Raw genomic sequence first — 18,188 nt, forward strand, 5'->3', positions numbered from 1 at the left:
AGCACTGGGTGTTATACACAACTAATGAATCGTTGAACACTACATCAACAACTAATGATGTACTATATGTTGGCTAACTGAACAAAAAAAGAGTTGACATTGGATAATAATGGTAATAAGGAATGAAAAAGATTAGTTTTACTTGTATATGGCTGCTTGAACAGACACGGATTTTTACAGCTGATTTCAAAATTTAAATCTTTCTTTTTTTAAAAAATACACTTTCAAGTATGTTAGTTTTTATCTTAATCTGTTTAAATATTAGGCTTCCTGGTTTATATGTGCACTGAAAGTGGCTTGGGTTAACAACATTTATTCTTGGCTCTTGGAAAAAATGACATAACTTCTTAATTTTATACATCCAAAAACACAAGTCCCCAAGCAGGATTTACAGTAAATGTTTACATGTATAACCTCATTTGACCTTCAGAACAACCCAGCAAAATGTTATCATTATTTACAAGGTGAGAAGTATAAAGGTCAGAAGGCTCTTATTCTGTAAATATTAAGGTTTATACGGCCTACGAGAGGAGGGGTTTGATGGGGCTATTTGGCCCAATCTGCAAACTCAAGAGGGATTTTCATTTTGGTTGTTATGAAGTGGAGATCTTATCTATGGAAACAGGGTTTGCCCTTGTCTCTGATGCCAGCTTCAATCTAGGATTTTCTATCTTTTTCAAAAAGCCACATTGCTGTCATTTAAGAAACTGTGATGGTCACTCAGAAGTACTGGGAGATGGCAAGCCAGTAGGGTTGCAAGATAAAATAGAGGACACTTAGTTAAATTTGAATTACAGATAAACAGTGAAGAACTTTTTAATTTTTTAAAAGATTTTATTTATTTATTTATTTATTTATTTATTTATTTATTTGACAGAAAGAGAGAGAGAGTAGCAGAGAGAGAAGCAGACTCCCCAGTGAACAGGGAGCCTGATGTGGGACTCCATCCCAGGACTCCAGCATCATGACCTGAGCCAAAGGTAGATGCTTAACTGACTGAGCGACCTAGGTGCCCCACAATGAAGCATTTTTAAATTTAAGTATGTCCTATGCAATATTAGGACATGCTTACATGAAAAAATGTAATATTTATCTGAAGTTCAATTTTAACTGGTCATCCTATATTTTTAATTTGCTAAATCTGGCAACTCTACAAATTGGCTTCCTAGGCAAGGAGCAGTTGGTGGCCTGGTCAAAGCTTAAAGGGTAGTGAATGTACTAACAACATCACAGGAGGCAGACAAACTAGAAGCTAAAGCTGGATTGCTCTTTGCTTGGGTTCATATTCTGATTCCACTGCTTACTAGCTTACTTAGTCTTCCTGAGTCTCGGTTTCCTCCTCTGCAAATGGATTTGACTCTTTATCTTTTAATTCATGGTTACCATATGATTCTACCTAAAACTCATAAATCTAGTAATAGCTACACACGAGGGACAAGGGACCTCAACATGTGTAAGCTGAGTGAATTTTCCTGATGCTCATAGAAAGTCTTGTGAGGACTAGGTACTTATCAGTGTGCTAAGCATTGTGGGTTCACGCAAGGCGGCATCAAACTTGGGGGGCTTATGATTTGTTTGAGGATGGAAGAATGGGGAATAAAATATATGTAAAAGTAACCACAGTAAAAGCAGCAAGTGACAAAGGACTTATGATGAATACTGATAATGTCTTCTATGGGATCAGATGCGTGTGTTTGTCCTATTGCAATGACAAGGGATAGATCCAAGTGCCACATTTGACATGACTTTAGGAAAGACGCTTTCCCACTGAGGTTTACTTTTCCCTTTCCTGTTCTTTCTCTCTTCTCTCCTTTTCTGCTGGACACAAACTTGCCCATTAAGATCAACATGAAAGGTGACATTTTATAATACTGTCTGTTGCATGAGATCCCTAAGTAGCTTGCTTTAATTTTTAAAAATTCTGATGATTTTCAAAAATTTCAAAATATTTCAGACATAAGGTACCTAAAATAATATTTTAATGTAAATGAAAGTAAAATTAGGCTAACTTTTTTTATATTAAATGAACAAAACTGTTTACCAGCCCCCCCCCCCCGCCAGTGCCTAAACGGAGATATTCAACTCGTTCTGCTGGGGTTTGCTGGTGGCACTGGAAGGTGTCAGCAAAGTAATCTGTCAACGTGCATCAAGAGCCCCAACAGTGTCTATACTTTTGTCTCAGTAATCCTGCATCTGAGCAACTAGCTTAAGTAAACAGTACAGGGAAGAGCTGGTTACACACATGTAAGTGCATGTGTGTGTGTATCCTCTGTTTATCTAAATCTGTATGTTTGAGGAAACTCTTATAATTTTTACCTTTGTGTCCGTATTTCCTGTATTAGAAGAAAACAGGGCTGGCTCCATGAGTGAGCAACCAGTACAGTTGCATAGGTTCCTATAGCTCAAAGGGTTTCATGCTTGGGGTCTATGTTCTGTGGTTGTCATTTTGAAATTCTAGATGATTTTATCTTTAAATTCGTGTCTTGTAAGTGAACTCTGAAGGGACAGTGAAGCAGGAACATGGGGTTCGGGCCTTGATTTACCTGTGCTCCTGTCCCCCACCACCACTGTAGGATGGGTTCTCTGTTTCCCACTCCTTAAAAGTACCCAGTTATTGCTGCTTCTACCCCTGGTGGGGACATGGGTGCGGATGGAAAGAGGTTTGGGGTCTAGAACATGCACCCTAAACTGTGGGGCGAGTCCCCAGACACCCGTGAGTTCATCTAGAAGTTTCTTATTGCACTCAAGGGAGTGCAACATTAAATAGCAAATTAAAAACCCCTTACCTTGACCAGCTGAAAGAAAGACCACAAAAGAAAGGAAAAACTTTTTTTCTTGCTTTTGTGGACAAGGATTTTACATTTGCGTTTTGCACAGGTCCCTATAACTTATGTAGCTGGCTCTGGAAGAAAAATGCTAGTAGATGAAATTTTAGAGGGCTTGAGCTTCCAGTACAGCTCTAGCAAGAAGTTATTCTAGATAAAATGGAACAAAGGCAAACTCTTCCCCTTAGCCTCAGACCCAGGCTGCAGGAATGAAGCCAGGAAGGGAGAGAATGCAGACAGCCCATGACATTCCCGTGGGCAGAGCTTACAGCTTTTCCCACACTAGTAAGAAAGCGTCTTCACCTTTTGGCCCTGAGAATTATTGCCCTTCTGGGCTGTGTGTGTGTGTGTGTGTGTGTGTGTGTGTGTAGAAGGGAGGTATGGAAGGCAGTGCTTCTTGAGTTACTTTCTGTAATATTTCTTGCGACTTTCCTTTTTGTTTCCTTTTTTCCTCCATTTAAAGAAATCATCCCATTATTTGAAATGAGATTTGTCGCAGAGCTTTAGTTCTTGTGTGCGAAGATTTTTTTTCAAAGTAAGAAAAAAGCACTAAGGTAGATTCAGCACTCTGGGCAGACTCATCAATCTTGTCTGTAATTGGGTCTGCCATTGGTGAGTAGCCACTTGGGAGGAAATTGCTCACCCATGTGGAGTGAATGAGCTCTTTCAGGGCGCCGGGCCTCCACAGAGGGCCGCACCATGGCTTCCTGCCAGACACTATCCTCGTGGTGCCTGGCTCAGCTGCAGACTCAGGTTCAGACCAGGGAGCAGTTTGTTCCTCTGGTCCTGCAGATAAGCATCTGTTTGCTCTCCCTTTTCCTGGTTCACCAGGGCTGAGGGCCCTTTAGAGAGGCATTGACATTAAATGCATGATGGTTTTTGGTGATGGGAATAGGGATATGGACCCACCAAGAGCTTTCAGTCCCTTTGTTTGAAGGAGGGAAGAGCAAGCAATAGCAGTTTTGTGACGTCAAGGTGAAAGCTGATGAGGTCATTCCTGCTTCCAGTCCATTAATCTCTGGACCATTTGAAACCAACTGTTTATAAAGAAATGCCAGCTCCATTGGCAGTTTCTCCATAATTGTTCTAAAGAACTGGCATTACTTTTTCTTTCCTCTAACATATTCCAAATAATGCCTTGTTGCAGGAGAGCTCAAGTCAAATAGTTACCCATCCAAATCAACAATGTGAGATCACCTCTTTTATCCATCAGAGGCATGGGAGATAAATAAATTGATAAGAAAGTGGAATTCCTGTGTTTATGCTTTCAGACGATTTAACTGAAAGAACATTTAGCTGCTGCTCCTTCCTGTTTTGAAAGAACCCTCTGCTTGGGAGGCCAGTGACTGAATTCGCATCTTCAATATTTTGCATAAAATCCTTCAAAAAGAAGGCCTCTCTACCTCTTGGATGAATTTCACAGTACAGAAGCCCATATGCTTCTTAGCTATTATTTGGAATGGCATGGTACCTTGGAGAAGAGGGTCAAAAATCTCCCAGTGACCTTTATGTTATAGGGACTATACTAGAGCTTAACAGAATAAAGAATCAGTGGCTTTGTGTAAAACATATTTAGGCTTTCTAAGCCCAACTATTAGAAAAAATAGAGAATAAGGCTCTTCTAGAAAAAAACTAAGCTAAATGAGAGATATTTATATTTGGAGCATAGTGAAGAGTCTAAGAAGGCAAAATCACTGAGATGAGCCCATAATTTAGGGCTGAGGACAAGACTGTTGAAAAATATTCCAAAAGCACTTTGTTCTAATTCTCTTAGCAATAATCACCTTGGATTATGGTTTTGTGTTGACTTGTTGATCTCTCCCACTTGCTTAAGTCTTCCAAGCTTAGTATCTGGAACAAATACAATGCTCAAAGGCTTAGTGAATTAAAGAATGAATGAAAAGACACAATTCTATATGCTATGAGTTATAGAATAAGGAGGAGCAGTCAGGGTGTGGTGATGCCCAGAGCAAAACACTTGATGTGTTTTTAAGGCCTTTGCTTCAAACAAGCCAAGAAGAAAACTTTCAAGGGGAAACATGCTCCCTGAAGGGAAGACTGTATTGGCAACACCCACAGTGTCTTAAGCAACATTAAACACTTAACAGCTCTTGATAGATGAGCTAGGAATTTGGAGCATATATGCCCCTGGGAAATCAGCCAAAAACACTGCATGGCTATATATTTTAAATCTATAGTAACAGCTCAGACAAATTGAGGTTGTTCTCAACTCTGACCCTCACAGGGCTCCTCCCTGATGAAAGCTGCTTTCCTTTCCCCCTGGTGTTCTCATTTTACTTCTTAGAGAAGAGAGCAAAATGTTCTGTATGGAATTTTATCTTTAAATTTCTGTGGCCAGTGAGGAGAGCCCAAGGGCATGTGTCAGGAAAATGGAAGGACCCAGGTGTGCGGTCTCATCTTCACAGTGTGATATATTTAACACTTTAATAGTCTAAATTGAACACACTGAACTTGGAGCTTTTTTCTTACTTGAGGAAAAAAAAAATCATGTTTTGACAAATTCCATACAGCTCAACTGAAATCAAGCCTGTTAGCCGGAATCAAAGGCCACAGGCAACTGTCTTTAGAATTTCTAAACTGTTGTCTAAATAGACTCATGAGATGACATGGTTGTCCAGAGTAATGTTCTCACACGGGCCAACTTGACATGACAGGAACGTTTATCAAGGAATGAAATTCATGTCAGGCATGAACATGTTCAGCTGTCTCTTTCATTGCTGTGATTGAATTTGTCATAACACAGGACTGTGCTTGCATACCTGGTTTACCCAGAGATCTTTTTGTGTTTGACAGTTGCTACTCTAGGAGCCTAACATCCTGGTTCCTAAGAAGAAGGTTAAATTGTCTTTTTCCAGTTTTGCATCACAGAGGGAAGAGTATAACTTGTTGGGCAAGGCTAGTGTAGTGGAAGAGCAAAAGCATGAGAATCAGGAATCCTTTCCTTCTGGGCATCTTAGGCAAGACTGAACCATCTTAGGCAACCATGACACTGAAAAGAATGGAATAGTGGTTTATTTAGATCAATCAATTTTTCTGAGCTTCCACTAGCCTGTATTTGTGCCTTATTCTGAATCCACTCCCTAGGGCTGAAATTAGATCCACCTCTGGAGATGGGATGTTCAATGAACAGCCCTCTGTTGAACAGACATCCTTCAAGATAGAGAAGAAGGGGGGCGCCTGGGTGGCTCAGCCGTTAAGCGTCTGCCTTCAGCTCAGGTCATCCTAGGGTCCTGGGATCGAGCCCTGCATCGGCCTCCCTGCTCAGCGGGAAGCCTGCTTCTCCCTCTCCCACTCCCCCTGCTTGTGTTCCCTCTCTTGCTGTGTCTCTGTCAAATAAATAAAATCTTAAAAAAAAGAGAGAGAGAGAGCGAGAAGAAGGAGCTAAGCAGAGGGGAAGGTTGCATGTGATCACAGCATAAGCATGGATCAGGCTGAGGAGAACTTGAAACCCACCTTAACCAGGGCCTTCTCAGTCACTGTAAACCTCTGAAAGAAGGAAATGTTTGGGGGCGGGCAGGGTTTTCTCTCTCTCCACAGTGACTCCTCTTGGTAGTCTAAAGCCCCAGTCCCTTGACACACCCTTCAAAGCCTTCCTGATATGGTCTTGCTTACTTTCCCAACTTAATTTCTTGCCTTTCCAGCTTCCAACTTTATGAACAGACAACCCTTCTATATGTGTCATGCCACATTCAGGCTCTGCCCTTGCATGCTGCATTGCCATTGTCTGGCTAATTTCTTCTTTAGCCTTTAGGATTCAAGTTAAGAATCATCTTGTTCAAGACATTTCTTCAAGACTCACAAGACTGATTAAGTTCCTTTTTTGGGCGTCCATAATACTCTGTGTATATCTTCATGGTTGACCAAATGACATTTTTGTATAATTATTTGTCTCTTCTCCTTTCCCTCACATAAGAGGTACTGACCACCCTTCTGGAATGAAGAACATATTCCCTCAGATGCTGGAAGTGCCACTGGAGATAGCCCTCAAATGTCAGCTCCCTGCGGGGACTGCCTTTGTTGAAAAGAGCCATCTAAGCCAACTTAGCTCCCTTTTCTGGGGTGTCAGCATCCAATGACTAACCAACACAGAGGTTAAAGGCTCGGCCCTTACACCTAGGGAGGTTCAAGTCTGAAGCTCACTAGAAATTCAGAAATCTCTGCAGGGTCAGCTGCGGTTTCCACTGATACTGCATCACAGCTCAACTTCTCCCTGTGCCTAATCCTGCTTCCTTCCTGCCTTTCCAAGGGTGTTGATTCCAAGAACTCCCTCATCAATTTTCTGCATGTTATTCTCCACTTCAGAATCAGCTTCCAGTGATCGCCATGTGTGACACTACCTTCATTTGATCGGAGAAAGTTGAGGACAGAGATGCCTTATTCATCTTTGTATTTCTAGCACACAGCAAGGTGTCTGGCACAGAGTGTGCTTTCAACAAATGCTGGTGGGCAGTTTGAATAAATGAAATTCGACGTGAGAAAGGCTTTTGGTATAGCTAAAAAAAATGAAGTAGTCAATCAGGTTTCCTCTAGAAGGCATATTGCTTCATCACACTGATAGCCTCAACAATTAAATAGGGGAAGAGCCCTGGACTTGGAGTTAACATATCTGGGTACAAGTTTTATTCTTCCCCTTATTTATTAAGCTTGCACATTGTTGGGTTCTAGCACCAAACCAAGGGCACACTCAAAGCAGGTGATTTGAGAAGAATTTAATAAAGGGACTACTTACAAGGCAAAGGCCAAGTTCAAGGAAACCAACAGACAGTACAGTATTGGGAGACATTAACATGTTACCATCTCTAGGCCTGAAGGGTTAGGGTGAAGGGGGCTGAGTCTAGAACCCAGAGAGGCCACTGGAAGGGAACTGTGGTTTATCTAGAGGGATACAGCTTGTTCACTGGGGCCTGGTAAGAAGGGAGTTGGGGAAATTAACGCCCAGGGCTTATTCTCCATTGCCCTCCTCTCTCCTACTGGTGTCTTCCCTTGGACAAACCCAGTGAGAAGCCAGAAACCCAGGGGGTCCTTGCTGCAGGCCAGTGGATTCCCAGGCACAAAGGACAGAGAAGGGGGAGAGGGTGGAGAAGGGAAGAGAATGGGTCTGGAGTGAAAACAGAAGATAACCAGCATAGGGACCACAAAGACTCAAGAGTTTAACTGATTTGCCTCTTACCTGGGGAAGGGAGCTCCACCCAGTCTGCTGGATGGGTAAGATACATAAACATGCTTTGTTAACTGCAAACTGAAATACCGATATTACTATGGTCTAACTGAAAATATTCACTTAATGTTTCCAAGAGTGGGTCTTCCTACAATCCAACTCTAGGAAGAGTTGTAGCAGACAGCACTACTGATTCAGTAGCAGGAAATCACTCCCATGCCTGCTGGCTATACTGCATTTTGATTCATGGAGACTGGGGTTTGGAAAGGCCAACTCTGAGTCATGACCTTGTGCCCTGAAATTTCAGTTCTTCTTCAGTTTATACATAAGCATGTAGCACGTTTTCTTCTGTGAGGGGATTCAGAATTATGAGCCACTAAATGCTACAGTCCAGCATTATTGGGAGAATGGTATCACTTGATTTATTTGCTCAATATTCATTAAAAAAAATTTATATCATAGCTTCTCTAACTCCTGCCATAGCTTTCATCTTCCATCCATTGGAAACTGGCAGGATTTCAAATCTTCTGGAGTAAAGAAAATGTGTCCAGACTCAGTATCATTTGTGGGAAATGAATTAACAATAGTTGAATTTAGTTTTTTAAAAACTAACAATTCTTTCATTTGATTTATATTTTATTACTTTAAAATTCCATTTTATTATTTTGTTTGTGCATACGAGTGTGGCTATGAGACCTAGAAAGCCAGAAAGTTTGAATTTCCTGTGTCCTTTAGCAAAGGGCATTGTGGAATGTGTGCTTGCAAAGCAGTTTCAGTTTCATCATTTAATCTCCTTCTCTCCCTCTCCCTCTCTTTCTCCTTCTCCTTCTCTCTTCCTTCTCTCCTTCTTTCTTCCACACATTAGTGCATGTGTTCACTTCATACATATTTACTGAAACGCTGCTGTGTCCCAGTCAGTCTTCTAGAGAGCAGAGATACAGAAATGAACAAACTGAGAAAAACTGCTGCTTATATTCTAGTGGGGGAGACAGACAATAAACAAGATATGTAAGTAAAATATGTATTATGTGAAATGTTGGATTGTGAGAAAAATCAACTAAGAAAGGGAAATGGGGGAGTTGAACTGCAATTTTTCAGAGTGATCAAGTAATGTTCATATTTAACAATACGGGTTGATCTAAACCAACGTAAAATGAAGTTATACCACGTATTACAAACACAAAAGTTTGGTTCTAAATCCCTTAACGTAAAGACTGAAGAACTCAGTGAGATTCTCTGAGTTCCACACTTTTTGCCTGCAGAGTAACAGAGATGGAGTGGGGGCAGAGAAAGTAGAAATGCTCTAACTGTAGTGAAGTGATTTGGTGTAATATATAAACATAAAACTCAAAATCATTCATGACTCCTCTAACTCTTTCAGTCTGTCAGTAAATTCTCTTGGCTCTGCTGTCAACATATGTCCAGAATCAGACCACAGCTCTCACCTCCCCTGGTACCACCTTGGTCTGAACCACTATCACATCTTGTCTGGTTTATTGCAATAAACACCTCGTGACCCCCCAGCTCCTCACCCTACACACATCAGCTAGAGTGAGCCTTTAAAAAGTCAGGTCTTGTCACTCTTTGTTCAAACCCTGCACTGGCTCCCAGTTTACACAGAGTAACTGCCAAAGTCCTTACGATGCCCTGCAAGGCTCACTTTGATCTTTCCTACAGCTCCTGCCCTCACTCACTCCCCTCTGGCCACACCGACATCTTCATTCTTTCTTGAATGTCAAGAATTTTCTGCCTTTAGGCCTTTGGTTTATCTTCCTCTATCTGAAATGCTTTCCCTAACTTACCCATTTCACTAACTCCCTCAAATCTTTCTTCAGTTCTCTTCTCAGTGAGGCCTATAAGGACTACCCTCATGAAACTTCTCAACCTCTCCCCTTCACCATCCGTACCCTTGACCCCCATCTCCTGCTCTACTTTCTTATTTCAATAGTACTCATCACTTTTATGGATTTGATAACATTCACTAGAACAAGAGACTTATTATGTTTATGTGTAGCTCCACCTGCTAGAAATAACTCTATGAGGGCAGCCCATGTGTCAGGAACAATGCCTGGCCGAGAGTAGGCACCCAAAAGTATTTGTTTAGAAATAATTAATGCTCTCTCATGTGTGTGCATGTGTGTGTGTGCGCGCAGACACACACACACACACACACACACACCATACAAACTTTTCCTACACCCTCATTTTCTCTCACACTATCCTCGGTCCAAACCACTTTCCTACACATTTTTTGGTCATATATCCTACTGTTATAGACTGAATGCTTGTGTTCCCCTGCCAGATTCAAATATTGAAGCCTTAACACCTAGTGTGGCTATATTTGGAGATGGGCCCCTGAAGGAAGTAATTAAGGTAATTACTAATAATTAAGTAATTTTTTTTTTAGAGAGAGTTGGGGGAGGGGCAGAGGTAGAGAGAGAGAGAAAGAATCCCAAGCAGGCTCCACACTCAGTGGGGAGATCTCACAACCCTCAGATCATGACCTAAAAAGATATAAAGAGCCTGACACTTAACTGACTGAACCACCCAGGTGTCCCACTAGCAATTAATAATTAAATGAGGTCCTAGAGGTGGGACCCTGATCCCATAGGATTAGTCCTTTTTAAGAAAAGACAACAGAGAACTCGCTCTCTTTCTCTGTTCTTGCTCATGCACTGAGGAAAGGCATGTGAGCACACACTGAGAAGGCAGCCATGTGTAAGTCAGGAAGAGAGTTCTCACCAGGAACTAAACTGGCCAGTGCCTTGATCTTAGACGTCCAGCTTTCAGATCTGTGAGATATAAACTCTTACTGCTTAAGCCAGCCAGTAGTTGGTGTTTTGTTTAGGTAGTCCTCGTAGACTAATATACCTATTCATGTGTTTAGACTCACCTTAAAGCTCTCCTGCTCCATTAAGTCATTGCCAAATATATTAATTGATAGGGACATCCATTTACTGACTTTTGATAGCATTTTGAGGTAAATGACAAATTTTAGAGTTTGATTGTAGTTTGCATTGACTTATTCTCTGTTTTACATATGTGTATCTGGTCTCCCTACAAAAGTATAAGCTGGTTTATGAGGGCAGAGGATGAAACAAATACAAGTCCATGGTGCCAGGTTCCCTTTGAGGAAAACAACTGTGTTGTATTCACAGAGAGGATTATAGGATTATTTTAATGCCCAAGGTCACATAAATGGTCCTGAAACAGAACTAGGTAGAGTTCTCATAAATCCAAGACCAGTATTCCATTTTTGAACAAGGATCATTTTTGATAGATGTTGAATTCATAAGAAAATGAAGGCTTTGTAAAAATATGTTTATGACAAAATGGAGTTCCTAAGGACACCAAAGTACGTCTTCCTGACACCAAACTAAGGAATAAGAGGCAGGGTGTCAGAAATGAAATTCTGGATCTTATCTCATTTCTCAATTATCTGTAACATCGTGTACCCCCACCTTCCTGTTGTGCAGGCAAGCTCGTCAGTGGCACACTGGGGCTGAAATAATGAGGAAGAGCAGGAAAGTAGGAAAAGGAGCATGGACTACGCGTTCATTGATCAAGCAGGCAGCAGCTGAAAAGGCTAAGAAAATAAACACATTTAGATAATTACCCTTGTGGAAAAAATTAAGCAACCACCATTTGGTGTATAAGATTATGGGAAAGGGGAGCCTGCTGTCCTGACTTAAACAGGAGCTTGCTCAGACTTTGACTGGAGATGTTATACATATACTTTTCCATAGTATACATTTCTACAAACTAAACAAATTATTACCAACTAAAATTGGGTTTTAAGTAAATTCCTTTTCCTAAGTTACCATAGCATGTTTGGTGGTTGGGTTCCCAGGTCAGCCTGCAAAGTTCTCTTTGACCTGAAGTATTGCAATTTTGGTGTAAAAACTACACCAAACTGAAAATAATATAAATTACTGCTGATGGTTAAGTTAAAAATATTTCATCTGAGAAGGAGGAGAAAGTGGATGCACATTCCTGTAGAAATTCCGGAGGAACTTTGGGTATCTCTCAATCTTTGTATAGTGCTGTTGTTTACTATATTTATTTTTACTTGTAAAGGCACAACTTTAGTTTTCTTTAATATGTACCTGCCTAGTACTACTTTTTCACATATAGAACAAGTCAAATAAGAATGAATGAAAAAAAAATAAGACAGGAATTTTTATCAGGAAACTAAGCAAGAAGAAGCAAAGAGACAACGGTTAGAGAAAGTGTGACTGAATGTTCAAAAGACAGCATGCTTGATGAGTGGGCTGGAGGTGTGTAGAGGAAAGGCAGAGGCTGAGCATGTGGATAAGCCAGTGCGAGCTGATGGAAAGAGTGATGTTTTGGAGTCCATCTTGACTTGGACTTTCATTCTGCACAAACTGTAATTCTGGACAAATTACTCCCTTAACGTCTCTGCCTTAATTTCCTTCTTCATCTGTAAAATGAGGAAAGTCTTTGCTTCAAAACATTGGTGTGAGGATTAAAGGAGGGACTATAGCTAAAACTAGAGGAATCTAAAAATAAGAGTCATCAGTAAGAGTGCTGCTACAGGTCAACAGGGTGGGGTTGTGCAGATAGGTAACAGGGGCAGAGCACTGGCTGGTTATGGTCTGGAATGCACTGGAGCTTGAAGGTGAGGTGGGAGAGGGCATGGTAGGAGCACTGAGGGAGGAGCACAGAGTGTGTGTGTTGGGATTATTCTTGTATGCCCACAGTGGAGGGAATAAATGCATAATGGAATGTATTATACTGTGCTCTGTTCTGCAGTGGAGTTTAGCATAGCCTCAATTCTTCTTTTTCATTGAGAAAGTAGCACAATATCTCTGGAGTCTTTATCTGTAAGCACGATTGGGTTGCTTGTGAATGTTGAAAAGAAATTAGGGTTACAGCCCCAGGGCACCATTTCTGAGTAGCCTTGTGCTGCAGGGGAACAATAGGAGCATTGCTCTGTAAAGCACTGTATCTATTTATTATCTCCCCAGGGGAATGTTAGAAGGCAATCAAGTCACAGTGAGGTTGCAGTAAACAGTAAGGACCTTTTCATGTCTTTCCTAGGAAGGAATGACTTCACCCTTCGCTTTGTGTCCAGCTTGGCCAATCTACAGCCTTGCTTTCCCAGGATGCCTTTTTCATTTCTCTTTTCTTTTACCACAGGGATTTTCAGTTGGGCTTTGGTGGGGAGGTGGGGGAAGAGGATATCAAAAATAGCAGAGAAGCTTTTTCAAAATGCACATGCCAACAGCCTGTCCCGGTGGGCTTCAGTACCTGGTGCCCCCTTGAGACAAACAGTGGATCCCATCCAGACCCAACTCACAACTCAAAGTCAAATTTCTCTATCACATGGCTCTTTTCTTTATACTTGGACCTGTACAAACTTCTTTGCAGTCCTCTTCATCTTATCCTGTCTAAATTCCCTAAATAATCTCAGAGAGCCATGTTGCATTCAAGGAAGGATGGGCTTATTGGTTAGCTACTTATATTTTCTAGAATTAATTGTAAGATTGAATTTATTTATTTATTTGAGAGACAGAGAGAGAGAGCAAGCACACACCTGGGAGCAGGGTGAGGGGCAGAGAGGGAGGAAGAGGGAGAAGGAAAGAATTTCAAGCAGACTGCGCTGAGCAGGAAGGCCGACGTGGGGCTTGATTTCAGGACCCTGAGATCATGACCCGAGCTGAAACTAAGAGTTAGATGCTTAACTTAATGAACCACCCAGACATCCATAGAAGTAATTGTAAGTAACTTTGTAACTGTTTTAAAACTTCATTAAAAAACTGCAGATTTACTGTATGACAAAAGTCAATCTTCCAATTTTCTCCAGAAGCCAAATTTATAGGAAAGAATGGAGAATTTGCTTGAGACTCAGTGGTGTGACCAGCACTCTTTCCTGGGAAGGGAAAAAGAAATCAAAGGATAAGAGACCTGAAGGGACTTTCCAGGCCCTAGGAAACTGCTTAGGGGCCTAGAATCGTGACAATCTTCCTACACGCTCTTGTGGATATCCCACGGTTCAAGGCATGGCCTAGATATATTGTTTCCAAGTGAAGAAAACTCCACTGGAGTATTGAACAGAATATTCTAAGAATCTTTTAAATCAACAGCTCTGCTGCTTGACCATGAGGAATGTGCCCTCCCTGGGGATGCCTGGAGAAGACGGAATGTGCACCAACAGTGGGGCCTTACCTCATCCTCCTCCAGTCTCTGTGGGCTCTTGTTCTGCAACATGATAGCTGGACCTCCCTGCCCTCTGCGTCTGCACTCTGGGCAAAACTGTGAAGTGGACTAGACTTGCCTTTCATTTCATCCATTTCAGCCTCAATGACACTTTATACCCTCATACTGCCCCCTGGCTGTTCAAAATTTATTTGGGGAGATGCAGTATATATTAAAATTTGCAAACTAATAGTCTATTTATAGATGTTTTATCTCAAGAGTCTTTTAAATTTTTATTTAGAACTAGTTACCAACATTTGAATCAAGAAACAAAATCCCAGATACTCAGCCCTTCATGAAATAATTTGAAAGTTCTAGCCTCAATAGACCACATTTCCTCATGTTACGCCTTCAGATGGAGTCTGGGCTCTTGAATTTGATACAGTCCTCAGCCCTCCCTCTTACTTTAAATGGACATGTTTCACTCAATTTTTAAAAAAATGTATAGACTCAAAAATATTGTGGTTTGCTACTTCCCAGTGTAGGAGTATGGGTAAGCAACATAGGCATTCATCAGATTTGAACTCCAGCCTGTGTGACGGAGGGCACATTACTTAACTCTGGACATCTTTCTCTCATCTGTGAAATGGGGATAATAATACTACTTTCATAAGTTGTCAAGGGGATTATATAAAATATTTCTACACAGCACCTAGAATGATGCTTATTCATAGAAAACTCCCAATTAAGCTATTTGGGAGACTTCCTCTCAAAAAAGTATTTCATGTGTTACACTTTTCCTAATCCTTTCTCTCCTTTCTCCTTTCTCTATGCTTGTTTCCGATTCATAAACACAAACATTTTTGCTACTCATTCAACAAATATGGAATTAAATGTCAACTAAGTGCCAGTCAATGTGTTAGGTACTGGAAAAAGTAGGTGCAAGGAAATGTATTTTCTTTCTTTCTCTTTTTTAAAGATTTTATTTATTTATTTGAGAGAGACAGAGATTAAGAGAATGAGTGGGAGGAGGGGCAGAGGGAGAAGCAGACTCCCTGTGGGCAGGGAGCCCAACATGGCACTCAATTCTGGGACCCTGGGATCATGACCTGAGCTGAAGGTAGATGCTTAACCAACCGAGCCATCCAGACACCCAGGGGGCGTATTTTCATAATAAGACACAGTCCTATGTCCCAAAGAATTCATGATTTATTATATAAACAATGAGCCAAACATTGGGCCATGATAACATCAAGGAGGACACAACAATAAACACAGTTGTAATAATCATTTTCATTCGTGAGTAAATGGTGTGCTCATAAACAGTCTCTCCCAAAAAAGGGAAAAAAAAAGCCCCTTGTAGTATTTGGCAATTTCCACGGTGTAAATAATCCCACCATGGGTGATTTCAAGCTATTAATGGTTTACAATTGGCTTTTGTGAGCCAGTAGGAGTAGGTCCCAGCACATGCTGTTTGTACTGAACTTTTACCATACAAAGCCTCTTCCTGTGTATCCTTTAAGCAGGCACAGTTTGGATTATTATCCATTTCAGAAAGAGAATTCGAGGCCCAGAGTTCTGTGATTTTCCCAAGATCACAGAGATAGTGAATTTGGTACCAGAAAATAAGGTTTCTGATTCAAGTCCAGAATTTTTCTAACATACTGTCTTGCACAGCATCCCTTCAACTTTTTCAGACATTCAAGTATTAAAAAGATTTACTACTTATCCACCTTGTCAAGAAGCTAAAAGAGAATGTGTTCTACTAAAATGTGAGTGTAACTAAGAGGGAGAACATGATGCAGGGAAGAGGGCTCCTATACAAGAGACAGGTGAAGGTAATCACAAGGATGGTGAAAGGAGCAATGTACCAAGAAGTCATCTTACAAGGATAGCCTTGTAGTAGGCCTACTGTTCAACAATTCAAAGGGGAGTATGTCAGAGGCTTTGAGGGAGATTTTTTCAAGAAGAAAAGTGGAATAAAGGGTTATAAATGTATCCAGAGGGATTTATTAAGTAAGGGAGAGTTTGATGATAAATAAGGAGATAGAAAAATAAATAAATGAAAAAACGAGACAATTATTAACTCTAGGAAAAATTAAAAGCAGTACAAATCAGGAAAACTCATTATAGCATAATATATATCTCGGCTCTAAGCAGTATTTATATTGTCAGAATAATGTAAACATTAAATATTGATTCAATCAATGTTATGATTTGCTATATTGGGAGAAGAGGAAATAAAGGTATATTCAAGTGGTGGGAAAGAGGTGTGTGTGTATGTGTGTGTGTGTGTGTAGGGAAATATTTCATTTTTATGACTGAAATAAAAAAATCTAGAAGTAGTGTTATTTGCATTCCACTGAATGATAATTGAAAGAAGTTGCCTCTTGGGACTGTAAAAATAATGTGTGTATAGTGGGAAACCTAGGGAGACTGTAAATTTTCATAGTAAGTGCTGTAGAACTGTTTGTCTCCTTGAATAATATACAATATATCTTTGATGAAAGAGAACTAATACTAATAAATTAATACTAATAAATTAATATACCCATATTTTCTTGTATCAAAAAAGAATTAAAAACCTAATGTAGTAATTTTAACACCAGGCAAAAGCAAATACATGGACTAAGAGTACTAAAAGAGATAGTTCAGAAGATATAGCCATCTTAAACTATTCATATCTAATCACATAACTTCAAAGTATTTTTTCAAGAAAAAGGGACTACAATAATAATTTTGTAAATTAACAATAATAGATACCTTTATGAAACCTCTCAGAAACTCACAGATCAAGCAATCATGGTAAGTAAGGATGAGAGGAATCAAATAAATTTGATCTGACAATTGAATGTAGAATTTCAACTTAATTACGTATTATCTTTAAGTACATATATTTACAAAGTATTATGTAAATACAGCCCCATAGGGAATCTTTACATATTCTAATAATTTGATATCATATGTTGGCTATAGCAGAGGGAGTCTAAGGTGGTTCCCTTTATAATATTCCTGATGTTTGGTGCTTATGCCTTTATGTAATTCCCTCTCCTTGAGTGTGGGCAGAACCTGTGATTTATTTCTAAAACTAACAAAGTATGACAAAAATGAATGTATATCACTCCCATAATTATATTACATTATATATGACTCTGTCTTACTAGCAGACTCTCTCTAGACATTCTTGCTGCTGACCTAATGAAATGAGTGGCCATGCTGGAGAAGCCCACTTGGCAAGGACTTGTGGATAACCTATAGGAACCAGAGGAGCCTTTATGAATGGAGGGCCCTTTACCTGACAACCGACAAAAAGCTAAGCCCCCAGTTCTACAACCATAAGGAAATGAATTCTGCCAACCTGAGTGAGATTAGAAGCAGATTTTTTTCCAGTTAAGCCTCCAGATAAGAATGCAGCCTGGCTGACTGACACCTTGATTATAGTCTTGGGAGACCTCTGATATTATCCTCCATCTAGAAAACCCAAGATAATTAATGAACAGACAGAACTAATATAGGAATACAGTGAGTTAGCAAGAAAGCAAGTTGAACATATAAAAACCAATATGTACCAGCAACAATAAACTAGAAAATAATAGAAAAATCTCATTTATTTATTTATTCATTTATTTTTATTTTTTAATTTTTTTATACTAATATTTTTTTATTATATTATGTTAGACACCATACAGTATATCCCTGGTTTTTGATGTAAAGTTCCATGATTCATTAGTTGCGTATAACAACCAGTGCACCATGAAATATGTGCCCTCCTTACTGCCCATCACCAGCCTATCCCATTCCTCCACCCCCTTTCCCTCTGAAGCCCTTAGTTTGTTTCTCAGAGTCCAGAGTGTCTCATACTTCATTCCCCCTTCTGATTACCCCCCTTTCTTTATCCCTATCTTCTCCTACTGATCTTCCTACTTCTTATGTTCCATAGATGAGTGAAACCATATGATAATTGTCTTTCTCTGCTTGACTTATTTCACTTAGCATTATCTCCTCCAGTCCTGTCCATGTTGCAG

Source organism: Ursus arctos, unplaced genomic scaffold (genome assembly GCF_023065955.2).
Source record: "Ursus arctos isolate Adak ecotype North America unplaced genomic scaffold, UrsArc2.0 scaffold_15, whole genome shotgun sequence".
Classification (NCBI taxonomy): Eukaryota; Metazoa; Chordata; class Mammalia; order Carnivora; family Ursidae; genus Ursus; species Ursus arctos.